The following is a 26,808-nucleotide window of genomic DNA, read 5'->3' on the forward strand; positions in this document are numbered from 1 at the left end:
CTCTTACTTGACCTGCTAAAATTGAGCTAAATATGTTTAAATTATGTCTACATGGGTGTTTAAAGTGGGATTTTAAATTAAGCAAACTGAATTTAAAAACACACCTAGACAAGTCCTGAATTGCAGTGATCCTGTATGGAGACAACAGATGGGTGGATCAGTGTGGCCATGTTCTCATTTAAAACAGGGGCAGTTGGTGGTGGTTTGCACCACTGATGTTACCTGATGTTCTAGGCTTAGTGATCCTTAGGTTTCCCACCCCTGTGATAAATGAAGATGTGGTGGGAGATGGGGAGTATATCTTCAATGGAGTGGGAGAATAATGTCCCAGTTTCTCAAGTAATCTCCCTCTTGACCAGCATCATTTTGGTCTTGCCAAGGCCATCTGAAGCCTGATTTAAAAGGTATTTCCTGTTGGAGCTTAGTTGTTACTACTTTTTTAACGATTTAATCTAGAAATAGGGGTGAAGATGAGGCATAGCTGGCTAACTTTGTGTCTAATATTGGTTTCTTGAGGATCAGGCAGGTTGGCAGACTTGCTTCTCTGAAGGAGGCATTGACAATTTTCAATAGCAGTGGGCACAGTTGTTCTTCTCTGGCTTTCCTCAACTAAGAGAGTCATGGATCTTTTCTGCAAAGTAGGCTGGGCACTCTTCACAGCAGTTGATGCTCGGGACAAATACCCGGATTACACAGTTCATGTCAATTAGCTGATTTGCTATGCAGGATAGCTGTGCTGGGCATAACTTTGTGGTGATTTAAGGGAAGCATAGACTGGATGCTGAAGTGGTTTTATCCAGTCTCCCACCAATTGATGGCTCAACTAAACTTTCCTCCTGGATCACAGTGGGATAGGCCCAATTTTAAAATGTCTGTCTCACAGCTGCTGAGCCAGTTGACTCCCTGTTCAGCAGTACAGAAAGCAGAAGGATAAACACAGGATTTTGGTCTCTAAAAATGTTATCCAATCTAGCCTTTTATTATTCTAAATTAGAGACATAAGAAAAAAAATCTCTTTAATCCCTTAGATTCATTTGACTGAAGGGGTTATTTCCATCAGCATGCACTGCATGGGAACTGGCTGCTTTCAGAGCATGCTCATTGGTGAGGCTATATCTAAAACCCCTGCATCTTGTACCATTAATGTGATGGTACATTCTCTGAGTGATGAAGGGAAAACTCTGCTTTTCATATGCCTAGATGAGGAAGGTTTATTTGTGTCACCACAAGGCAGAACTGCTGAAGAAAAGATCACAATAGTGCATTTCTAATTACTAGAATTCTTAAAAGAAGTTCTAAACACCAACAAATCTGTGCTTGGAACAAGATCCTGTATTCCAGAAGCAAGTCTCTCAGATAATGGAAGAGAAGCACAAAGTAGTTCAGGAGATACGGGCCTTGAACTTGCATCTGTAGAGTTGAAGTCTGTGAGAAAGCAACCCTATAAGCCACCACTGGATAGTGATGAGCCATTAGATGAAGCATGCTGAGGGGTGTTGGAGCTCCAGGCTGGGGAGCCAGTACACACCTTATGCCCAGAATATGTTAGACATCATACAGCTGGCTGAGAGACTGGGAACCAGATTCTCAGCAGTATAATTCAACTGCTGGAGGGTGGTGAGAGTAAAGTGAAGTGCTAAAAATGGCTGCTGAGGTCCTCATTTGAATTCACTGGGTTGCATTTAAGCCCCTAAACCCTATTTCTCTCACTCATCACGCGTGCTGTTTTTTCTCCTGAATCATGCACAGTTCAGCAGAGGTGGGTGGAGGATTGCTCACATTGCTGAAACCTGTGCACAGCAAATACTGTGTGATCAGTGCTAGCTCTTTGGCTCTCTGCACTTCATAAACCAGCCAGGGTCAAGCCTGCAAAGAGCTGGATTTTTTCCCATGATATGCAATAAATATTTGCTCAAGGAAAAAACAGAACAAAAAGTTACCGTTTTATTACAAACAAAAAATCTCTGGGTTTGCTAGTTATTCAGAGACCGTTCATCCTTAAAAATCAAAATGGTTGTATAATAAATTCAGGTAGGAGCCATCTAGGGTCATGTTTTCTATGTGCTTGTCTTTTTGGAAAGTGTATTTTCTATTCCCAAATTGGGGGAACTTGCTTGTTTGCCCCACATCTCATATTTCATATGTATCCTAGGTGGAGCTGGCAGCAATGTCTATGGTTAACATTGCTTAACACTTTCCTTATTTATATATTTAAAAATAAAAACTATTATAAATAAAAATTATATAACAATATTATTTCAACATTTATGTAAACCTTAACCCCTTGGGCAAAAAGACTTGATCTCCAGGGAATCTGCCTACACCGCCTGTGGCAGCAAGCCTCGGTTGACAGACTTGAACTCTCAGAATCGCTGTGTAGCTGGTACTTTGAAGTTGTGGTTCAGGCCTAAGGGAGGCAAGGTGGGTTTCAGAGTCTGAACTCCAGCCCGAGCTGCAACTCCAAAGCTCAGTCTCCACAGCTAGCCCAAATCTGTCAATGTAGGCTGGGAAGCTTACTGCCCTGGGCTGTGTAGACATTCCTCACGTGGTGTGAAAACTGCTGTTTTGGATATAGCATTACTGAAAGTCTATTTACTTCATAGCCAAATGTACACCAGTCTAGTTTTCTTTCACCATTCAACAGAGAGTATAACCTGCTCCTTTCCTGGGAATAAGTGACAATTCACACCTTTTGTGATACTCATCTGAGTTGTAGATTTTTATTTTTTCTTGCTTTAAGCAACATAGAATACAATCAACCACTGTTAGTAATAATCTTGTACTCCAGGATAATTTAAATGTGTGGGCCTCCTTTTGTCTCCACTGTGTTTTACTTTTTGAATTGATCCATCAAGAATAATTGGTGCATTTGTCCACAGTTCTTCATAATCTTGATCTTTTCAAGAGAAGAGCTTTTGATCGTGACTAAAATAGATTGATGGATAAAACAATTTGTGAGTACTTGTCCCTCTGACTACAGCACTGAGTGCTTGTATGAAAGTTCCTGTGGCTATGAGGGTGAACATTCACACAAATACACCTGCTTTTAATTTATACCTGAAAATCTGTAGTTTAAAATGAAAATGTTTATACATATATTTGAAGTGATGTGTGCTTATCATGGTACTCATCTGCAGATCTCAAAGCATTAGTAATATTTTAAAGCCTCGCACATTTTGCATGCAGAGAGATTTATATAAATCATTCAGCACATACATCATAGCAAATATCACCACACCTGCCACTAGATGGACATAGCTCGGAGAGAAATCTCTGTAGCCTGTGTTTGCAGTCCTCAGAACCTAAATTTGGGGGAGCCAGAAATGTAGCTGAATCTCAGCCGTCTTTTTTTAAAAGAAAGTAGTAATTTTCTAGTCCTTTTCACGTAACAGAATGCAAGGCTCAAAAGCTTGTCATTATCTTTTCTTAAAGCTCTCAAGTTATTCACGATCCTTTCACAGCCACCGGAATTATTTTTGGGAAAATGGCAGATCAGTTCACATTTGTAGGGGAAGTTCAATCCTCACTACCACTGATGCTACAGACTCATTAGTAGCCATTCATCTGCATCTGCATCAATTCCTCTGCTGAGCTGCCAGCGTGAACTTTGGTCATTACAAGGGGCAGCTCAATAGCAAGAGAAACAAGATCTAGTGGACTAATTACAGGGCTTGGGGCCAGCTTAACAAGGGAAATTTAGGCTGACCACTGCAGAACCAAACTTTTAGATACCCTGCCACCAAGTTGAATTCACAAGCCTGAGTTAGACACCTAGGGTTCCTATAAAACGCTTGGGGAGAGTTAGGTGCATAAAACTGGATTCACAGAATCCAGCATGCTGAGTAGGTAGCTGCCTAAGATAGTCCACTGAAAATGCCAAGGAGGGAGCTGTGGCCTAAATCGTACTCCACAAAGGGTGTTAAGTGCCTAAGTCCAACCTGGAGGGAGAAGCTTCCCTCTATTCAGGATTCACAGCTGTGAACCCTCTCCTGAAAGACACTCCAGAATACCCTGTAGCCCAGTAGTTGGAGCATTCACCTGGGAGATGGGAGACCTGGGTCAAATCCTTGTTCCACTTCAGGCAGAGCAGGGAGTCAGATTCCAAGGACAGAAGGGACCGTTGTGATCAGAGGGATTTGGACTCTCCCACATCTGAGGTGAGTGCTCTAGCTCTGGGCTACTGGGTAGAAGGGAGAAACCACCTCCTTCTCTGGCTGGCAGACCTGCTCAGCAGCTCCCTCAGAGCACCTCCACTGCCTCAGGCCCTGCAGACAAGATAGGTAGGGGACAGTCCCTCTGGCACTTAGATGTGAGTTTGGCATCAGGCTGCTTGGTATTGTCAGGTCTGAGGTGACTGTACACAAGCCCATCAGCAGAAATGTAGGCATCTTGGGGACCTCTCCAGTGGAAATGTAGGTGCCTACAGGGGTAGGTGGCAGCTAAATCAAGGTTTTGAGAATCTAAAGTTTGGACTTAAGTGCCTGAATCCCATTTGTGACTCTAGGGCTAGTTCATTACACTAAGGGCTAAACTCTGGCACTGTTTCCATCTGTCTGTAGTCGAATTACACATACCAAAATTTTCAGCTACTGGTGCTTAAATGTAAGTAGCTGAATTCAGAGTTTCTGAGCACCTGAGCCTGTTGACTTCTTCTGGGATGGTGTACCTCTGAAATGCTCCCTACTGTGGGCTTTGGCTTAGAGGTACAATTGAGACTGAACATAGCAATGGAAAATATAGCTAACTAGTTTCAAGCAATGTGGCCTCCACTATGTCCCTTGGAAGACTATTCCAGAGATTAATAATAATTAGGTGAAGTACAAGGGCCTCAGGCTGTGCACTGGCTTGTGTATTTAAAGCAAAGTGCCAGATTCTGCTCTCAGTTACCTGTTGTCTTTCCAGAGGAAATTCATTGGAATCTCTCTGGGATTCCTCTGGTGTAACAGAGAATAGAATCTGTCTCAAATTCTTACATCAGTTTCTAAAAGAGTTGTCAGTTGATTCAAGATTCTTAAAACAGAGGTTTATATGCTTTGGGAGCTTGTTAGATGAGAATCCCTTCTGCTTAATTTTGTATGAATTGAATTAATCGCACAGAAGACAAAGGCTTGCAAACAAAGCATTATGGTGGTCTGCTCAGATCACAATTGCATGAATGACAAAGGTGCTTGGGGCAACTTCTGCAGGTTTCAATTAGTTTAGAAAAAAAAGTGTAAGACAGAAGCAAGCTTCACATGTCAAAATACCTCTAAAGTCCAAAAGCCATTAGCATCACACAAGTCGGGGCTGTCTTGTTTTCATTTCTCTAAAATACTTCATTACACCAATGTGATGCATTGTATGTATGTTGATTAAACAAGGGAGTGTAGATGAGGCCAGAGTGTTAATGATCATTTAAAAGCAGTGTTATACCACCTCACACTAGCCAAGCTGCCTGAGAGAGAGGGAAAATCCAGATTAAAATCCAAACTCAAGCAGCGAAGCAGACAGCATCCTACCTGTTCACTGACTAGTACAATTGAAGGCTGTGAAACAGTAAGTTTAAATGGAATAGAACAGTGACTAACTGAAAAGATGAATATAAGGCATAAAGGACCCAATACTGCTTCTATTCAAATCAATGGCAAAATTCCAATTCACTTCTATGAGAGTAGGATTGGAGCCCTAAATTTGTCAGTAAGAGTCTCTAAATGAGCAAATTTGGGGTATGGGATTCAGTGTGAATAGGTGCACTAATGTGACATGCAAATTGACTGTCTAAAGTGTAACAAAGTCCTTTGCGAAAGGATCCATCTTAGTTTCCACATAGATATTAAAATATTGGATGGCAGAGCAATGTTAGCAGCTGTTGAGAAATTGCACAGAATATCTTTAAAGGCTGGAGAATATAAAAATTAATGACAACTCTCTGGCAGCACTGTTAGTATGGCACAGCACTGAGACACTACTTATTGTATTGCTAATACTTTAACTCCTATACTTTACTTCTTTACCAGCATACATATAATACAATGACTCCGAGGTCCCTCCCCACTTTTCTTTATGCACTTAAGGTGGCTGAGGATGAGGCTAGTGGGCAGCAAAACTGGGCAGTGGATCATGGATAAACTAAATGGGGAGAATTGGTATACCTTGCTACATAAATCCAGGTTCACTGCCACATAGTAAGTCTAATATATCACTTAGGATATGGGGCCTGGCCTATAAAAGACTATTTAATTGCATAAAATGCAGCTAACACAATATGAACATTTTGAAAAGCTTGTTTGACCTTAAGCTACTTACAATGCTTATGAAAACTGTTCTAAGTAAACAAATTAGGTTGCAAGGTAGCAACTTTTTGCCTCTGATCAGATACAGCCTGATTATAATAAAGGAAGGAGGCTGGCCATTGGTCAAGTCCACACAGTCTGGTTGAGAAACCTTTGTTCTCTGTCTTATCAAATTAATTTCCCTTCTCATTTCACTTCCATTTTTAGAAAAGAAGTCCAGAGCAACAGAGGACAAATGGTTCCATTTCTCTGACTGCTTGTCAAACAAAAGGAAAGAGTTAAGGAAGACGCAAATAATTATAGTTACAGGACACACTTTATACATTTACTTACTAAATGTGGGGACAACAGCTTGGATTGCATGAAGTCAGTAAATTAAATCCTGAGAGAGAGATAATGAGCACTCACCATTTTCAATCACTTAACTAACTGTAGTTGCAGGTGCTCAGCCCTTTTCAGGATTTGGCTCTCAAGGTAACCACATCAATGAGTAAGGCAAGCAAGCTTTGACCTGTAAAGTTCTTGCTAATGTTTTCATATGATGGCTAATAAGGCTGAGGTAGTCATCATCATCAGTGCTTGTCCCTCCAAAACCATAGCCAAGACCTAGAGTTGTTGCTTTTCAAATAATTCCTTGGGCGCACAGGATGTTCACAGGCAGCACTGCATCAGGCAGTGTTAAGTGTTTGCCTAGGCTCTCCATATTCACATTTGGGGTCATTTCTCAACTCCCACTTGGTCACATTTTCACCCCTGTAATTCCAGCTCTCACTCAATGTAGAGTACACTTGTGTTTTTGTTTGATGGGGATGGCGGGGTGGGGGCAGGTTTTCTAAGATTGGCATTTCCTGTCATTTTGTTACTCTATAGCCTTCCACTGTGATATTTTGGGGTAAGGAATTTTCAGAGGCAAAACTCTTTTTCTGCACTTCAGCTTATTGTGTGGTGAGTGTGTCCATAAAGCGAACATCTTGGAATCACGCATCTGTTTGTCTCTCCTTTTTACTGCAGGCATCTCACCTCACTGATGGTGTTGCATTCCCTGTGAGGCAGTATAGTGACAGTATTGAGATGGTTTCAAAGTCCCTGTGAAGATTTCAGTATCTACAGGTTTTATTTCAGGATCAAATTTGTGTCTGACTTGAGCAGGACCAGACTGGGGCACAACACTCTGCTGTTCAGTAACACAAGGTGACACCGGTTGCTCAGTGTTTTGGGGGTCAGCTCCCCATTTTGTGTTGTCAGTTTCTGGAGTGCACAATTCGTGGAATTCACTTGCTTTTTTCAGCTTCTTTATGTGCTCTTTAAATGTCTAATGTAACCCCAGAGTACACTGGATTTTCAGATTGCTCAAAGATCCCATGATATCAGGAGTTTTTGCTTGGTCTGATGGTGGTGTTTCAGGTGAAAGGTGAACACTTGTGCCTTGCCGGGGTTGACACTTAGGGACCAAGTAAAATAGTATTTTCCAAGTACAGTGAGCCAGTTAACATTAGCTTGATGTCCTCAAATCTTTCGTAGTGGATGGTGATGAAAAGATAATCTAAATAAATGAATCTTCACATGTTGGGGAATTCTTATTTGTAATCTGTGTAGGAGTTAAACAGCCAGAGTGACTGCACTGAACCTGGGGGCAATCCATTCTGTTGTGTATGCCATTGACTTTTCTGACCACGCATCTTGACAAAGAAATGGTCATTTTCAGGTAGGGAGGAGATGATCTGGACCATATTGCTATTTCTCAAAATTCTTGCCAATTTCAGCAGAAGAGCATGATGGCTTCACAGCATCATAAGCAGCTGACAGATTAACAAACATGTTCCTTGTAATTTTGCAGATTTTGAAGCCATCTTCAATGTACTGAGTTAGGTTTGCAACTTGGCCACAACATGAACATGCTGGGCAGAAACCAGGTTGGTGATCAGTCAGCTGCCCTTCCAGTATTTGTGATATTCTACACATTAGCATCTGTTTATATAGTTTGTCCATTGATAAGAGTGATGATACTGGGTGGCAACTATTTGAAGAGTTAGGGTCTTTGTGTGGTCTGAGTAATGCAACCAGTTTGGCTTATCTCCACAGCCTTAGGGCTTGGCTACACTTACAAGTTGCAGCGCTGGTGGAGGCTTTCCAGCGCTGCAACAACACCCCGTCCACACTTGCAGGGCACAACCAGCGCTGCAACTCCCTGGTTGCAGCGCTGGCTGAAAACCCATCCCGGCAGGGGTATAAGGAGTGCAGCGCTGGTGATCCAGCGCTGCCCAGCAGGTGTGGACACTCACCAGCGCTTTACCTGTCCTCCAGGGAATAAGGAGGTATCCCAGAATTCCTGTTCAGCCACTCTGCACATCAGTTTGCACTCTACTGCTCTTGGCTCAGGTGACCCGCCCTGTAAATGCCCCGGGAAATTTAAAAATCTCCTTCCTGTTTGCTGCAGCCAGGTGTGGAGTGCAATCAGTTTTAATCAGTTACAGGTGACCATGCCTCCACGCGGCAAACGAGCCCCAGCATGGAGCACTGGTGAATTGCAGGACCTCATCAGTGTTTGGGGTGAGGCATCTGTTCAGGCACAGCTGCGCTCCGGCCGTAGGAATTACGATATCTTTGAGCAGATATCAAGGGCCATGCTGGATCGGGGCCATGATCGGGACGCAGTACAATGCAGGGTGAAAATTAAAGAGCTGCGGAGTGCCTATTACAAAGCCCGAGAGGGGAATCGACGATCCGGAGCTGCTCCCACGACCTGCCGTTTTTACAGGGAGATGGATGAGATACTTGGGGGTGACCCCACTGCCAATCCCAGGATAACGATGGACACTTCTGAGCAGGCTGGGGGACAGGAGGAGGAGGCGGAGGAGGCGGCGGAGGCGGAGGCGTGGGGGGGGGAGGAAACCGCGAGTGAAGCTCCTGGCATGGGGGAAGAAACCGCAGATTCCCTGGAGGCATGCAGCCAGGAGCTCTTCTCAAGCCAGGAGGAAAGCACCCAATCGCAGCAGCCAGCAGTTGCAGAAGGACAAGCAGAGGAGCGTGTTACCGGTAAGCGGCTTTTATTTTCTGGGTGAAATGTTTCTGGAGAGGAGGGGGGGTTATGGATGCATGCATGCCAGCCTCTAGATGTGGAATAGCCCGTTGATGTGGTCTATCACGTCGCGGTAATCTGCCTCAGTTATCTCAGCAAAAGCTTCATCCAGAGCGTGGGCAATATGCCTGCGCAGGTTTATAGGCAGAGCCACTGTGTCCCTTGTCCCAGTGACGGTGACGCGTCCGCGCCACTCTTCTGCCAGTGGTGGGGGGACCATTTCTGAACACAGGCAAGCCGCATAGGGTCCCGGGCGGAATCCACATTGCTCTAAAAGAGCCCCCCGCTGTTCCCTAGTGACTCGCAGTAGGGAAACATCTTCCAGGATTAAGTCCTGTGAAAAATGTTGGGAGACTCTTTAGTGAAGAGATAGGGAGATAAGATCACCCCTGCATCTGCATTTCACTCAACCCCTCTAGCACTCCAGATTACCCGAAGCAACCAGCTCCCCTCTTACACCCAAGCCCCACTTCTCCCCATATAAGCACTGCTCACTCACCATGTCGTGGCTTCTGTAGTGTTATGCGTGTGGGTAAAAGAATGCTTAAATAAGAACTCACTCCCTCAGTGTAACAATTCATGTCTGGAGATAGTGGATACAATGCTGCCCGTGTTAAATGTTGTCATTTCTGTTTCTACAGTGACCTTGACTACTGGACTGCCCAGATGTTCAACATCACAGAGGCTTCAAAATTTGAGAAAAAATCCCCGAAAGAGCAAAGAAGACATGCTGAAAACTGTTCTTAATCAGTCTGCTCGAGAGAGTAAGGACTTGAAGGATTGGCGAGAGAAAGAAAGCAGGACACGCAAGAGAAATGCAGTGGCCAAGAGGAAAACCACGGAGCGGCTGCTAAGCATCCTGGAGCGCCAAGCGGAGTCTATAGAGTCACTCGTTGCCATGCAAGCAGAGCACTACCGTGCTACTCCCCCACCCGCCCCGTCCTTTGTGCCTTGTGCCCCAATGTCAGCTCAAACCACCTTTCCCCAGCATCCAGGTTCTTACCACCACCAGCTGCCTCCAACACCTGTATGTTCCCCAACCAGCCCTGATACCTACCACCACCCTTACCCTCTGCATTCAACCCCCATCACCATGCAGTATATGAACCCTGAAGTGCAGGATTCATTAAACAGCAATCCAGACAGGGCATATGCAAACTTGTGACTGTACAGTTCACCAACCCACACTCCTGCCCTCTTGTGTTCATGAAATGTTGTGTGTCTGTCTGTCTGTCAAGGAAGTTTTTTTCTTTTCAATAAAACAATTCTTGGCTTTGAAAACAGTCTTTATTATAGCAGATAGTGAAAGATACCTTAGCCCAGTAAAGAAAGAGGCACTACAAATCATATTATTATTATGGATAATAGAATAACAGTGTAAGCAGTGCAATTCACTCCCATGCAAGGCAGCAAACATTATTGTTGGCTTTCAGCCTCAAATTCTTCCCTCAAGGCATCCCTAATCCTTGTAGCCCTGTGCTGGGCCTCTCTATTAGCCCTGCTCTCTGGCTGTGCATATTCAGCCTCCAGGACTTGAACCTCGGTGGTCCATGCCTCACTGAATGTTTCACCCTTCCCTTCACAAATATTATGGAGGGTACAGCAAGCGCATATAACCGCGGGGATGCTGCTTTCCCCCAAGTCTAGCTTCCCATACAAGCAACGCCAGCGGGCTTTTAAACGCCCAAAAGCACACTCCACAGTCATTCTGCACCGGCTCAGCCTGTAGTTGAACCGGTCCTTGCTCCTGTCAAGCTTCCCTGTATAGGGTTTCATGAGCCAAGGCAGTAACGGGTACGCGGGGTCTCCAAGGATCACAGTGGGCATTTCGACATCCCCTACTGTGATCTTCCTGTCTGGGAAAAAAGTCCCTGCCTGCATCTTCCTGAACAGGCCACTGTTCCGAAAGATGCGTGCATCATGCACCTTTCCAGGCCAGCCTGTGTAAATGTCAATGAAACGCCCGCGGTGATCCACAAGCGCCTGGAGAACCATAGAGAAATACCCCTTCCGATTAACGTACTCTGATGCCAGGTGGGGGGGGGCCAGAATAGGAATATGCGTCCCATCTATCGCCCCTCCACAGTTAGGGAAACCCATGTGTGCAAAGCCATCCACAATGTCCTGCACGCTCCCCAGAGTCACGGTCTTTCTTAGCAGGATGCGATTAATTGCCTTGCAAACTTGCATCAAAACGATTCCCACGGTCGACTTTCCCACACCAAACTGGTTCCCGACCGACCGGTAGCTGTCTGGAGTTGCCAGCTTCCAGATTGCAATAGCCACTCGCTTTTCCACCGTCAGGGCAGCTCTCAATCTTGTGTCCTTGCGCCGCAGAGTGGGGGCGAGCTCAGCACACAGTCCCATGAAAGTGGCTTTTCTCATACGAAAGTTCTGCAGCCACTGCTCGTCATCCCAGACTTCCATGACGATGTGATCCCACCACTCAGTGCTTGTTTCCCGAGCCCAAAAGCGGCGTTCAACGGTGCTGAGCATTTCCGTAAATGCCGCAAGCACTTTAGTGTCACACGCGGCAGGCAAATCCATATTGATATCATCGTCGGAATCCTCACTGTCACTTTGGAGCTGAAGGAATAGCTGGACTGCCAAACGTGTTGTGCTGGTGACACTCATCAGCAGAGTCCTCAGCAGATCGGGCTCCATTTGCCACAGAAATCGCGATTCACACAGAGAGTAACAGAAAGACACTCACAATGGCGCCAAACGCTGCTGGAAAGAGTGAATGCTGGGATGTGAAGCGATGCACCACGGGGCGCTGGCAAACAGGAAGCGGAATGACCCGCACACTTCCTTCCCCTTCCCACAATACTCAGCGCCAAAACGGCGCCAAAACGGGACGAGGTGCTCTGTGGGATAGCTGCCCACAATGCACCTCTCAATACAGCGCTGGAAAGTGCTGCAAGTGTGGCCACACTGCAGCGCTGGTAGCTGTCAGTGTGGCCACACTCCAGCGCTGGCCCTTCCACAGCTGCATGACCAGCGCTGTAACTCCCAGCGCTGCAACTTGTAAGTGTAGCCAAGCCCTTAGTATCTGCATTGTCTCCATGCAGGAATTAAATCAAGCTGCCACTTTTGTTCTCTCACCTCAGTAGTTAATTAGATATAGCATTGAGTCCAGCTGCCTTTCCACATTTCAATGTTTTCAAGACTATTGTCAGCTCCTCAATGTTGAGCAGCGCATTGTGGACTCTGTTGTCTCTGAGGAGCAAGCAAAGTTCCCGCTTCACTTGTTTCATTCTGCACTTTTTGTTTTGTGGGCTGGCTTACCATTTAGGATGAGTTGGTATGCAACCTGGGATGGAAAGACTGTGGTGATGTATTTGGTTGTTATCCATCAGGTTCAGCTTGCATATGAGGGGCCATGCTTTCTTGCTTTAGTGGCACAGGTATGTTTCAACCAGCTTCCTCCCACAGTCACACTGTTCCTTTCTAATCTCTCTCATAAGCATTTCCTCAAGACCAGTGGTTTCTTCACCAAAGGGATCCAGGTAAAACATTTATGAATATCTTTTATATGGTTAGCTTGTCTGTTCTGAAAGTTCAAGTGTGTATATATAGTGTCTGACATCCTCTGGGGATGTGCTTTTGAACAGTCTTCACACCAGAGACAAATTTTCCACAGTGTTTGTTATCAGAGTAATATTACGGAAGGATTCATCCAATTCAAAGATAAAGCCTTGCAAGTCAGCCCTTCTGAAGGTAAATGTTGGCAGATGTTTGTTTTCCTGAGTTGTATGGCAGCCTCTATTGTCCCTTGCACTAGTCTATGCTGCAGTCTTGGGATCGCTGCCATAACCTCCCTCTGAAGTTGACTGTGTTTTCAGAGGTGACAGAGGTAGCTCATGATTGTACTCCTTAGTCCTCGAGGCTGATGTTATATATGGGACTGAGTTTACACAATAGCAGGCAAATCCTTCTCCCAGCACTCACCCAACCAGCTAGCTAAATGCTGGAAAGATACAAGTGGTTGGAAAGTGAAGCAATCTTCCCCTCAGTCTGTGGAATGAATTCCTGAGGCTGCAGTAGTCCCCAATGAATCTAACATGTCCATTTCCTGGGGTGGAGAACGGAGGCATAGCACGATCTGTATAGCAGAGGGCTGCCCCACCTCCAGCATGTGGGGACTTTATGCCACATACTGTGTGTGCTCCACCTGCACAGTTCCCCCCAAAAGTTCCCTCCAAGCAGCTAAACCAGAGAAATTCTGCTGCACAGGGAGACTCTCCACAGGAGCCTGGGGCAGAAATTGGCCCTATGTACAGAAAGATAACTGACAAGTCCAAATGATGCATGTAATAGGGCAGAGAAGAGAAAATACCAAAATATGATGAATTTAAAACACCACATAAGAGGTCAAATATTTCAGCTTTACAAAGCTATTGGGAGCTCAAGAATGCAGAGTCAAGAGGAGTCTGTATGTGAATAGCTTCATTTACTATAGTGTGAGGATTCTTTCTCGTGCAGGAGCTCCATATCACAGGCTTTAGTTACTCAGGCTGTGCGCTGGGACCACCATTTGCCTCTCAGAGAATCCTAGAACAGAGGGAAGCTTGCATACTTATTAGTAAGTCATGAAGCATAAGAGAGCACAAGACAAGCAAAACTGACATTGTTCTGAATACATCTTTGGGTTTGTTCTTGCACTGTAAGATGGTTTTTATGGGAACATTAAGGATGCTACACACAGCATCTAGGTCATATGGTCAAAATTCAACTCCGCATACAAACATATAAAGTACTTTGTATGGCTTAAATTTCTCCCAGAAGATGAATTAGAGCATAGATTTTAGAAAGAGATCTAATCTCGTTTTAAAGACTCCAAGTACTGTTGAGTCCACCACCTCTGTTGGTGAGCTATTCCAATGCTTAATGACCCTAGGAAACTGCATCTTATTTCCAGGGTGAATTTATCCAGCCTCAGATTCCAGCCACTGGATCCTATTATGCCTTTGTCACAAGATCGAAACCCTCCATCCCTGCACTATTAGATATTTTTTTCCATATGTAAATACCTGTACATGTGACCAGGTCACCTCTGCCTACTCTTGAATAAACTGAATAGATTGAGCTCCTTAAGTCTTACATTGTAAGGTGTGTTTTCCAACTCCTGGATCATTCTTGTGGCCCTTCTTTGAACTCTCTCCAGTATTTCCACATCCTTCTTGAAGTGTGGACACCATGTCATCCCTTTCTCTCTCTTACAAGGGTATTTCTTGATGGACAAGAACTTCATCCCAAGTGCAAAATTCTCCTCTCAGGTAACTGATATAAAGATGAGTTCGGAGAAAGTAGAGAGAAGAGAGTGTGACAGACCCAGGCCAGTGGGGTACAGGAGTCTGGTAGAGGGCAAATATACTGGTCACTGGATGAGTAGTTTTCTGTTCCCTGAGTGACCAGAGCAGGGGCTGTACTAGAGTACTCAGGAACCTGCTAGAACCAATTAAGGCAGACAGGCTGATTAGAACACCTGCAGCCAATCAAGGCAGGCTAATCAGGGCACCTGGGTTTAAAAAGGAGCTCACTTCAGTTTGTGATGGGCGTGTGAGGAGCTGGGAGCAAGAGGCACAAGGAGCTGAGAATGAGAAGGTGAGCTGCTGGAGGACTAAGGAGTACAAGCATTATCAGACATCAGGAGGAAGGTCCTGTGGTGAGGATAAAGAAGGTGTTTGGAGGAGGCCATGGGGAAGTAGCCCAGGGAGTTGTAGCTGTCATGAAGCTGTTACAGGAGGCACTCTAGACAGCTGCAATCCACAGGGCCCTGGGCTGGAACCTGGAGTAGAGGGCAGGCCTGGGTTCCCCCCAAACCTACCAACTCCTGATCAGACACAGGAGGAGTTGACCCAGACTGTGGGTTCCACCAGAGGGGAAGATAACTAAGGTGTGTAAATCTGCCAATAAGCGCAGGACCCACCAAGGTAGAGGAGGAACTTTGTCACAAGAGCTTTGGAGTTGAAATCTCTCAGAGCTGAGAAAAGAACTTTTCCCTGAAATGAGTCTCTAATTTGACAATTGCATGTACTTTATAAAATGAGATTTAGCTGTCTAAATCACTTAGACACAGATTTTTAAAGGTATTGATGTACTCAGTGTTGCAATGCCTAACTGATTTAGAAGCCCACATCTCATTTTCAAAAGGGATCTAGGCACTTAGGAGTCAAAATCCCATGAACTGTCTGGTTGTACAGGACTAAATATGCTAATAATTCAGATCATATATTTGCCAGCCCAGTAGCATATATTTGTAATGGAAGTGATTTTGAAACGTTATCGATATTGCAGTGAAATACTATAAACTACAGAATGTTCATTTTATTTAATGAGTCTGTGAAACTGTAACATAGCATAGCTTAGTGGGTTACAATTTCCTGTTGATGATTCTAACTACTAATGGTCTCATACTATGCTGCACTGGCACGTAGGAGGTAAAATTTAGAAAGTGGTCTTAAGCTTGCTAAATGATTATTTGGATACCTACTATCAGTCTAACGGGCAAGCAGCAAATTCAGTTTTTTTTAGAGCATGTCCACACACTAAAGTAATTCTTTGAGTACTGGGATTCCTATTAATTTAAAAGAGAGGGCAACATCACTATAATCACTTGTCTTGATTGTTGAATTAGTGTAATTGCTAAAATCAAGGAAACAAGTTTTTCTCTCTCTCTCAACTCTGACTACTATGTTAACTACTAAATTTAGTTAACAATAGCACAACTTATTTAGGAAGTGTTGCATCCACTAAATGTAGTTAAATGGTAAATTTATATATTAAATTCATCCTTATAACTAACTGGAGGGTGCTATATAATTAAAGAAAAAATCCTTGTTTCTGTTTTTCTTCTCACTTGAATCAATGAAGAAAAAAATTTTTTTACTGGTCCCTAAAGCTTTTGCTGATGAATAATAAATAAAATATTAGCAGTTCATTTGAGCACCCTTGTCTGTTCTTGCCTATTAGAAGGCAATCAGAGGGGAAAGGTAAGCAGATTCTGACTTAGTTATTCACAGCTATTGGAGGAATCTGGCCATATCAAAAAACTGAAATTCAGAGGAGCACAGGGGACTGTGATTGTACCTGGCTGGTGGGCAAGGGCATGACATGCGGTGGGGAGACTTCTTGTATCTGCTACTCCTTTTGCATATACTTAGAACAGATGGCAATATGTGGACCTTAATTAGTTGTAAATGTACTCTTAAGGCAAATCACTTTCCACAAAAGATACACTGTGTGTGTAAAAACAGTTCTAAAGAAGGTAGTGTAAATTTTGTTATATATACACTTAGGGAGCCTGACAGAACATCCATTGAAATAAATAGGGATCTTTCCATTTACTTTCAACAGGTAATGGATCTGGTCCTTAGAGGTGAAGGAATTAGGCTTGTATTCTTTAGAAATGAGAAGAATACTTGGTGAGCTCATATACACAGCTCTGAATGGATTTTTAAAAAGGGAGAGAGAAATGCTTACAACATTATTTGACATAGCAACAAATACAACATCATAAAGCATGACATGAGATCAAGATTCTCTTGAGTCATTAATGATCAGTGTGAGTGTCCAACCTGATATTTGAGTGTGTGTTCAACACTTTCTGAAACTCAGGCCTCTTTAAAATGTCTCAAGTTGGGCAACCAAAAGCACTAGTGACTGAAAATATTGGCCACAACATATGTAAGGATTAGGTTTTTTTAAGCAGAGTTTATACAAAGAGCACTGTACTTACCAAGGAATAGACTCTTGTGCTCAACAAAAAGAGCAGCTAGGCAAAATACCCATTGAAAGAATTTTATGCAAATAGTGGGAGGAAAAAAGATACATTATTGCTTACAACTGTTGACTTGAGGGAAGGGACCATCTATCAATATGGACTATCTAGTCCTCTTCTTTCTTTGTAATTTCTCGCCCTCCTATGTAATACAAAAAGCCAAGTGTAAGCCTTTGTAGCTCCCCTCCAGCGACCAGTAGTGTGCTCTGCATGGTATGGGATGCTGTCATAACTAGAAAGGGAAGGGTAACAACCCTCCTGTGTACAATACTATAAAATCCCTCCCGGCCAGAAGCACCAAAATCCTTTTACCTGTAAAGGGTTAAGAAGCTCAGGAAACCTGGCTGACACCTGACCCAAAGGACCAATAAGGGGACAAGATACTTTCAAATCTTGGTGGGGGGGAAGGCTTTTGTTTGTGTGCTCTTTGTTTTGGGGGTTGTTCGCTCTTGGGACTAAGAGGGACAGGAGATCAATCCATGTTCTCCAAATCTTTCTGCACAAGTCTCTCATTTTTCAAACTTGAAAGTAACAGCCAGGCAAGGCGTGTTAGTTTTATCTTTCTTTTCTCAACTTGTAAATGTTCCTTTTGCTAGAGGGGTTACCTCTGTTTGCTGTAACTTTGAACCTAAGGCTAGAGGGGGTTCCTCTGGGCTCTTTGAATCTGATTACCCTGTAAAGTTATTTCCATCCTGATTTTACAGAGATGAACTTTACCTTTTCTTTTAATAAAATTCTTCTTTTAAGAACCTGATTGATTTGTCATTGTTTTAAGATCCAAGGGTTTGGATCTGTGTTTATCAGGACTGTTGGTGAGGGGATTACTAAGCCTTCCCAAGGAAAGGGGTGTAGCGGCTTGGGGGGATATTTTGGGGAACTCCAAGTCGTCCTTTCCCTGTTTCTTGTTAAAGCACTTGGTGGTGGCAGAGTATTAAAATTTAACCTAAGCTGGTAGAAATAAGCTTAGGGGGTCTTTCATGTGGGTCCCCACATCTGTACCCTAAAGTTCAGAGTGGGGAAGGAACGCTGACAGATACTCAAAGAAAAGGGCTCTCTTTTCAGCCACACTGAATGCTGAGAAGTTGTAACTAAAACTAAAATAGATAATTTTGTCATTGGCTTAACCACATAATGAAGTAAAATAAACCCAGTGGAGTGCTAGACAATGGCCTACATCTCTGGAATGTAAATAGACCAATAAATGTTGAAGTTTTTTCCCCCTGACACTTTCAAGGTAAGATGGCAGGCATGATAGTTTTCTTGCAGATTATTAATGCACTTACTTGTTAGATGCGAGAGAGAGAATTCAAAAGAAAGTCAGGTTAAGTAGGTTTCCACTTTCATTAACTACGCATTTCTAGGACAGAAGTGTTTCTCTTGCATAAGATCAGCATTTTCCAACACAATTCCAATTCTTGGAATCAGATCTCCCTTTTGTCTATAGTATTGATTTCCACTATGAGGGCTGAAACTGCCTCCCCCCCACCACTCTCCACCTCCCCAAGGGGGGGGGGGAGGAGTAGAAAAAAGGAGGGAAGGAGACCATCCCCCCAAACCCTTAGGTTTTAATGTTCAAAAACTGAAACCTTTGGAAAAAAGGCCAGAGGGAGGGGGGTACTGAATGAAAAATTGAACAATTGTACAACGGACAAGTATGCTTCAGGGACCCTGTTCCCCAAGACCATTGCATGTTGCCACCTTAACCACTCACTCAGTCAGCCTGCCACCTCCACATGTGTCCTTACCCTGAGGTGGAGGTGGACAGCTTTACAAAGGGGAAGAAATGGGCACCCTCTTCCCGACCACTCACTCAAAACCTCCTGTGTAAACCTCCTTGACTTCCAGCAAAAACATCCTCTTTGACAAGTGCCTCCACTTTAAAATCCAGTCACTCTGTTTAATGCAAAATAAGATTGTAGTGCATTTTATTGTGTAATTTATTCACATTAAGCTGGCCTTCTCCATTCTTCCATTTAATGAGTAGCACATTATATGGAACGACGGATAACCTTGCCAGGGCCTACCATACATAATTTTGCTTGTTATGAGTCCAATCTTCAGCTCCTACTCAAAACAAAACTCCCATTCAAACTCCCTATTTTCAGTGCTGAGAAAGATGAATTGGTTTGTTGTATTCTTTTATCATGCAACCAAGCCACTGACAAAATGGTCTATTTTCGTTTTAGGTACAGCTATGCAACATTCAGTGCTGCAGGAAAAGGAGCCCTTTTATTAGTGTGTCCTTTTTGTAGGAGATGAGCTCCAGAGGCTTGGATTTGATTTTTTTGACTGCTGATATTTTTTGAGCTGTGTCAGAGGAAGTGATTCAGGATTAGGCCATAATGCAGAGGACACTGGTTTTCTTGCCACAAATACTACTACTACTACTGTAGTGTATAGGAGTTGTAAAGGGGCCACAACAGGCTGAGAAAGATGCAGGTATGGCATAAAGCTGCCATATGTTGTCCTATCCTTCCCCACCGCTGTCGGCTGCCTCCCACCCCACACAGATGTTGGGGCTGTACGGGTTTACAAAACAATGTTGTGTTCAGTTACAAATATGAATGTGTTTGAAGAGGTATCACTGTGTAGAGGTGCTAAACCTTATTAATAAAAATGAAATGGATACATTTAAGATCTTTTCCCCAACACGTGTTGAGCATATGACTAGTAACAAAATCAAAGGACTTCAGCCATATAAGTGCAATTATCATCCAAAAAGGTATTTACTGTTTGGATTGCAGCAATGCCTCCTTGCTCAATTTCCTAGGCACCTTCCAAATACAGAGAAAGGCAGTCTCTGAATTAATACACTCAGTTTTCCTCTTATAATTCTACTCCTTGTTTTCCCAGCATGAGAGTTCCCAGTATCAGTTCGTGTCCATATACCCTTCCTTTCAGCATTTGATCCAATTCATTCAAAATAAGCAAAATAAATAAGTAGAGAACTTGATCAGTTGGTGTAATGCATATGTCACAGAAACAAGAGATCATCAGATGGTCTGAAATGAGACAGTAGAAAGGCTTTGTGGCTCAAGAAGAGTTTTGTATTTAGAAGGCGGAGGAGGAAAAAATATGGAGTTGTTTGTGGCACATGTGGACAAATAAGTTGGCATCTATGGCAGAGGGGAAGGCTGGAGATGGGGTAAGATGTAACAAGAGGAAAGAATAGAGAAGTAGTTAGGGTCACAGTTATACAGAGCCTTGAACATTGCTGGAACAGGAAACTCAAACTTTGTGGTGGAAAAGTGGGACTGAAAAAGGTGAGCAGATGTGAGCAAAATGATGAGCAAAAAGCATGATCTTAGTGATTACATTTTGTGTGCAGCAGAAGAGGGCAAGGAGTGTTGTGTTCTATTCCTTATAAGCACATCATCACCACAGTATCTGAGGTATGTCTTCTACACAGACTCTGACAGCACGCCTCCCAGCCCGGGGTTGACCGACTCGGGCTTGCGCTAGCACTCTAAAAACAGCTGTGTAGACAGCTCTTTGAAGTTGTGACTCGGACTCTGAAGCCTAGGAAGGAGAGTGGGCTTCAAAGCCCAATTTGCAGCCTCAGACACAACTTTAAAGTGCTGTCTACACAGCTATTTTTAGAGTGTAGCATGAGCCATGCAACCTCAATCAATCTACCTGGGCTGGGCTCGGTGGTTCATTTGTAGACACATCCTGAGTGGCTTCCAGTAGCGTATTAGCAACATGACTAACATCTGTCATATGTGGTTTGTTCTCTCCTCTTCTAACACTGTCCTTCTGATATCAAATGGGAAACAATGTCCCTCATTAAAAGAATGTTAAGGTTGCAAAACCAAGCGCTCAAGTGTTAGAAAATGCCAGAATTAAGATTGCCTGTGCAACTTTGATTCAGCCCCCTCATGCATATACATTATGATACAGTCTTTAATTATGTGATCACATACTTTTTTCCTCAGCACACAGGATGGTCAGTGCCAGGGGATCAATCCAGGATTTGTTGTGGAGGATATTGTTTGAAGGACCCCTGCCTCTTACTTGCAAGGAATGTGTAGTAAATAAAATTGGCAAATAAAATGTGAGAAAATTGTAAAACCATTTTTAAGGGAACCTAAACTATTTGCAAATTCCAGTTGAATTTGGCAAACAGTTTCAGCTGGAAAAAAACATTTTAACTTTTCATTTCCAAATAGTATTTTGTTTAAAAAAATTAATTTTTTTTAAAAAACAAAGGTTGAAAAACACCCCAAAATGACCCCCCAAAAAACTGAAAACATTTCATTTAAGGTCAAATGAAAGTTTAATTCTACTTGAAATGTATTCATTTTGTGAGAAACTGACAAACCAGAAAAAATTGGTTCGTCTGAAACTGAATTTCTCAGTTTGGCCCTTGAACTGAAAAATCAATTATTCACTCTGCTCTAGTAGCAAATGCAGCAGGGGACTGCAGAAAGAGAAAGAAGAGTCTAATGCAAAGGTGTGCAAACTACGGCCCGCATTCTCCCTGGCCCCTGAGCCCCCGGCCTCTCTCCTGCTGATCCCCCTCACCCCTGCAGCCTCAGTTCACTGCGCCACCGGCACAATGCTCTGGGCGGCGAGCTCCTGGGGCAGCGCAGCTGCAGAGCCTGGCCTGAACCGCTGCTCTGCTACGTGGTGCGTGGCTGGTTCCAGCCGGGCGGCGTGGCTGCCTGTCAGCCACCAGTGCTCCAGGCAGCACGGTAAGGGGGCAGGGGTGGGGTGGGGTGGATAGAGGGCAGGGGAATTTGGGGGGTAGTCAGGGACCAGGGGTGTGGATGGCAGTCAAGGCGGTCAGAGGTTGGGGAACAGGTGGTTGGATGGGGCAGAGGTCCAGGAGGGGCACTCAGGAAGGAGAGGGGGGTTTGATGAGGTAACGGGATGCAGTCGGGTGGGATTCCGGCAGCGGTCAGGGGACAGAGAGAAGGGGTGGTTGGATGGGGGGGGGCAGTGAGGAAAGAGGGGGGTGTTGGATGGGGTGGCGGGGGGCAGTTAGGGGCAGGAGATCAAGGGACAGTCAGGGAGAAGGGGTGGTTGGATGGGGCAGTCTGGAAGGAGAGGAGGGGTTGGATGGGGCGGTGGGGGGCAGTTAGGGGTGGGGTTCCAGGGGCAGCCAGTGGACAGGGAGTGGGGGTGGTGGATGGGGCACGGGTCCGGGTGTGGTGTGTCAGAGAACGCGGATGGTTGGATGGGGCAGGAGTCTCGGGGGGGGGGGGACTGTCAGGAGCGAGAAGCAGGGGGGGGGTCAGATAGGGAGTGGGGGCCGGGCCACACCTGCCTGTTTGGGGAGGCACAGCCTCCCCTAACTGGCCCTTCATACAATTTCTGAAACCCGATACAGCCCTCAGGCCAAAAAGTTTGCCTTCCCCAGTCTAATGGTTAATGCAAATGAATGCTGTCCTGGAGAACTGAATTCTATTCCTGCCTCTGCCACAGCATTTTTATGAGATGTTTGGTTTCAGTAACTTGTGTGTGCTTTTTCTGGGTGTCCAACTTGACAGCCTGGGGTTGAGCACTTCCAGCTGAAGTCAATGGGAGCTGTGCTTTGAACATATTACATGCAGGTATGATGCTAAGTTCTCTGAAAAAGTCAAGCCTGGAGTGTCTCAACTTGGGTACCCAAAGTTAGTACATACTTTTGACCATAATCTCTGTATGTGTCAGTTTTCCACGTGTAAAATGGGAATAATAATACCACCTCACCTTACAGGAGTACTGTGAAATAAATTCCATGTTTCAGAAGCACAGAGATACTACAGTGATGTGCATCATAGGAAAACCTCAAGGAAATTAATAAATTCCATCTTCAGAGCAGGATTTGAATGGTATATGGTAACTAAGGCCTCAGGCTACACATAGTTCAATGAGGAGACAAAATATTTAATAGCTGCTTACTCTGTATATAGGTAGATATGCCTCTTGGGTCTGGGTGAATGGCATCCTAATTATTTAGAATAGAGCACTACGTGTTTGCAGCTCAAAGATTCTTGCTCATTTATATATAACTTTGCATTTCTTAAATTTAATTTGTTTTTAAAGAGGAGCACAGACTTTTAAAAGTCCATAGTTTTAATGTTTGCACACATCTAAAATAACTATGAAGTTAATCACCAGGTTTAATTGGATAAAGCACCATCTTAAACTTCCATTTCTGTTTTTTGTTGAATGTATAAAATTGATTTTTCCCCTTTTTATGTGAATATGGTGATTGTAAAAAAAATGCCATATAACAGATGGCAAACCAAGGTCCTTTACTTAGCCACAACAGGCACACAAGTAAAGCATAAGCAGCAGCAATGCAAGCTTAGCATACAACCCACTTCATAGTCTTTTTTAAAGTTTTGCAAAATTTTCCACTTTCACCACCACCAGTTCAATTCCCCCAGCATTAGCAACGCTAGAAGTCCTAGTGCAGGAAAGACATGGCTACCACCGGTATTTTAAGCAGTGTCATTTAACCATGCTCAGACCAGGGTCTAACACACACAATGCTTAAAACACTTGTGGTTGCTGTTGGCTCATCCACTCTAGGGCTCCCAATGAGGCTAACATGGCTGGAGCTGAACCACTGATAAAAATGGTGGGCAATTTCACAGATATAAATGAGATTTAAGTGCTTTAACTGTGAACTGGAGCAATAGCGAGAGGGCTCATCATTCTTAATATCTGTTTCATCAATGATGTTAGCTAATTGAACTGTGATTGAGAAATCTGTCCACCAGCCAATGGCCTGGGACCACCAACTTATTTGCATAGGCTGCTAAACAGCCATTAAAAATATGGAATTATAGGCAGTCGTCTAGTCTAGTCCATGAAAACCTCTTTTACTGACTTGAAAGCCATTTCAAATTGGTGTCTAAAACAAGGTAAACATAAGCTCAAATGTAAGAGCATGAGCTATATTTGAGATCCTACCCCTCAGTTTCTCTCAACAATCCCTACCCTCACCAATGGTATTCCACACTTCACTGATTCTTCACTGTTCCACAAGAATCAGATCTCTGACATATTTTATCTAGCTTACTGAGAGAAGTGGGGAGGAGGTGGGGGAGCTGACAGGCAATTTAACTTGATGCCAAGAGACCACAACAAGCTCAAACAGAGAGACAGGCTTTTGGAGTCCAAGGACACTGAAGAGAAAGAAAACTGATTTAGCAATGAAAGCTAAAGAGAAACTGAATGCTAATCTTTTTACTGTCAGTGGAAAATATCTTTTTTTCTTAAGTCCATTGAAAAATACATGTTTAGTAATGTGAAAAAACAAACAGCATTGCCTCAGTACAGGAGATAAGGAAGGAAAGATTATCAATCAATTTCCAGTTAAATCATTGACTGTAATTTTGTATTTGTTGTTCAATGGATAATACGACTAGAAGATAAATAAATATATTTTCAAATGAATCCAGGTCCTTATTACTGCATTGTGCTTTATATACTTAGAATGAGAGAGGTTCTTTTTCAGAGACAAGCTATTTTCATCTGTTTTTTCACTAACACGGGTAATTTTTGGAACTACACAAGCTCACCTTCAAGTCATGCTTTTATTCTGAGTAATTCTGAAAGTGCCAGAATATGCCAGGTAGCTAAAATAAAGATCTGCTTCAAGTAAGAAATATGAAAATGCTTTCCAGCTGAATCCCCTTGCCTATTACATTCCTGGAGGGAAAAAAATGCACCAAAATGTATATTCAGGATCCTACTCAAGAACTTAGTTAACAACACATTAAGAGAGGGTGAAATTCCATGCATGAAACAACACAAGAAGTGGATGTTGATGGGTGGAACTAAAAATGAAGGTCCACAGTTCTCAGGCCTGGTCTACACTAGGCGTTTAAACCGGTTTTAGGAGCGTAAAACCGATTTAACGCCACACCCGTCCACACTGAGAGGCCCTTTATATCGGTATAAAGGGCTCTTTAAACCGGTTTCTGTACTCCTCCCTAACGAGAGGAGTAGCGCTAATATCGGTATTACCATATCGGATTAGGGTTAGTGTGGCCACAGATCGACGGTATTGGCCTCCGGGCGGTATCCCACAGTGCACCACTGACTGCTCTGGACAGCAATCTGAACTCGGATGCAGTGGCCAGGTAGACAGGAAAAGCCCCGCGAACTTTTGAATATTTCCTGTTTGCCCAGCGTGGAGCTCCAATCAGCACGTGTGGTGATGCAGTTAAAAATCAAAATAAAGAAAGAGCTCCCGCATGGACCATGCGGATGTGATCATTGTAAGGGCAGGCAAATCTGTTCTATCAGCGCTCCGTTACAGAAGACGAAATTCAAAATCATTTTAAAAAAATCTCCAGACAGACGCCATAGCAGGGGCTCAGCGCACTGCTGCGTGACAAGCATAACGGAAAGCCAAAGAATCAAATGGACGCTCATGGACTGGAAGACTCAAGCTATCCCACAGTTCCTGCAGTCTCCGAAAAGTATTTGCATTCTTGGCTGAGCTCCAAATGCTTCTAGGGTCAAACACAGTGTCCGCGGTGGGTCAGGGCATAGCTCGGCAATCTACGCGCACACCCCCCGCCCCCCCGAAGTGAAAGGGAAAACAATCCTCTGACTCTTTTACATGTCACCCTATCTTTACTGAATGCTGCAGATAGATGCGATGCTGCAGCACTCAACGCCAATATCCTTGTTTTCCCCCCCCCCGCCATGGGCGGCTGATGGTACAAAACGACTGGTACCCATCCTCATCATCAGTCTATTGGCACATGGGGCAGTGCAAAAGGACTGGTAACCATGCCGACTAGCATCAGTTAGGTCGATCAAGGGCACCTGGCCCTAATTTTTCCTGGTAGATGGTGCAGTATGGCTGGTAACCATCGTCGTCATAGCAACAGGGGGCTGAGCTCCATCAGCCCCCACCCTTCATGTGTAAAGAAAAGATTCAATTGCCCCTGGACTAGCAGAGGGATGCTGGGCTCCTCTCCTCCACACTCCTTACGGTCCTGTCTGGACTATCATAGCAGCTGGAGGCTGCCTTCCACTCATTTCTCACTAACAAGTCAGTGTGTCTTATTCCTGCATTCTTTATTACTTCATCACACAAGTGGGGGTACAATGCTATGGTAGCACAGGAAGGCTGGGGGAAGAACGGAATCAACAGGTGGGGTTGTTGCAGGAGCACCCCCTGTGAATAGCATACAGCTCATAATTTCTGTGGGATCTGACACAGAGCAGCTGTGCTCTCTGGTTCTATGATACAGTGGTTCTCTAGTACACTTGCCCATATTCTAGGCAGGACTGATTCTATTTTTAGATACCAAAAAGGAGGGATTGACTCAGGGAGTCATTCCCAATTTTGGCTTTTGCGCCCCTGGATGATCAGCCATGGGCACTTATGACAGCAGCAAATGGTACAGTGCAAAAGGACTGGTAACCATGATCATCTTATTACCAATTTATGGTATGGTAGATGGTACAGTATGGCTAGTAACCATCTCTGCTGTCATGCAAAAGCAAAAGCATGCTTCTGTGTAGCGCTGCTGAATCGCCTCTGTGAGCGGCATCTAGTACACATACGGTGATAGTCACAAAAGGCAAAACAGGCTCCATGATTGCCATGCTATGGCATCTGCCAGGGCAATCCAGGGAAAAAAGGCATGAAATGCTTGTCTGCCGTTGCTTTCCCAGAGGAAGGAGTGACTGACGAGATTTACCCAGAACCACCCGCG

General features: G+C 44.1%; 1 protein-coding gene across 5 annotated transcripts in view; it reads left to right on the forward strand.

The window, feature by feature from the left end:
- KCNN2 (potassium calcium-activated channel subfamily N member 2) overlaps positions 1-26,808 on the forward strand; it is a 176,863-nt gene that overhangs the window by 1,134 nt on the left and 148,921 nt on the right. Inside the window, exon 1 of one of the 5 annotated variants that reach the window (XM_045020090.1) lies at positions 321-404. The exons of 1 other annotated variant lie outside the window; for it this stretch is intronic. The gene's annotated coding sequence lies outside the window, so the exon portion shown is untranslated. Of the gene's footprint in view, positions 1-320; positions 405-4,017; positions 4,158-5,445; positions 5,536-26,808 lie in introns of those variants that run through there. 3 more of the 5 variants (XM_045020089.1, XM_045020088.1, XM_045020091.1) reach the window with 3 other exon arrangements.

This window comes from Mauremys mutica, chromosome 6 (genome assembly GCF_020497125.1).
Source record: "Mauremys mutica isolate MM-2020 ecotype Southern chromosome 6, ASM2049712v1, whole genome shotgun sequence".
NCBI lineage: Eukaryota > Metazoa > Chordata > Testudines > Geoemydidae > Mauremys > Mauremys mutica.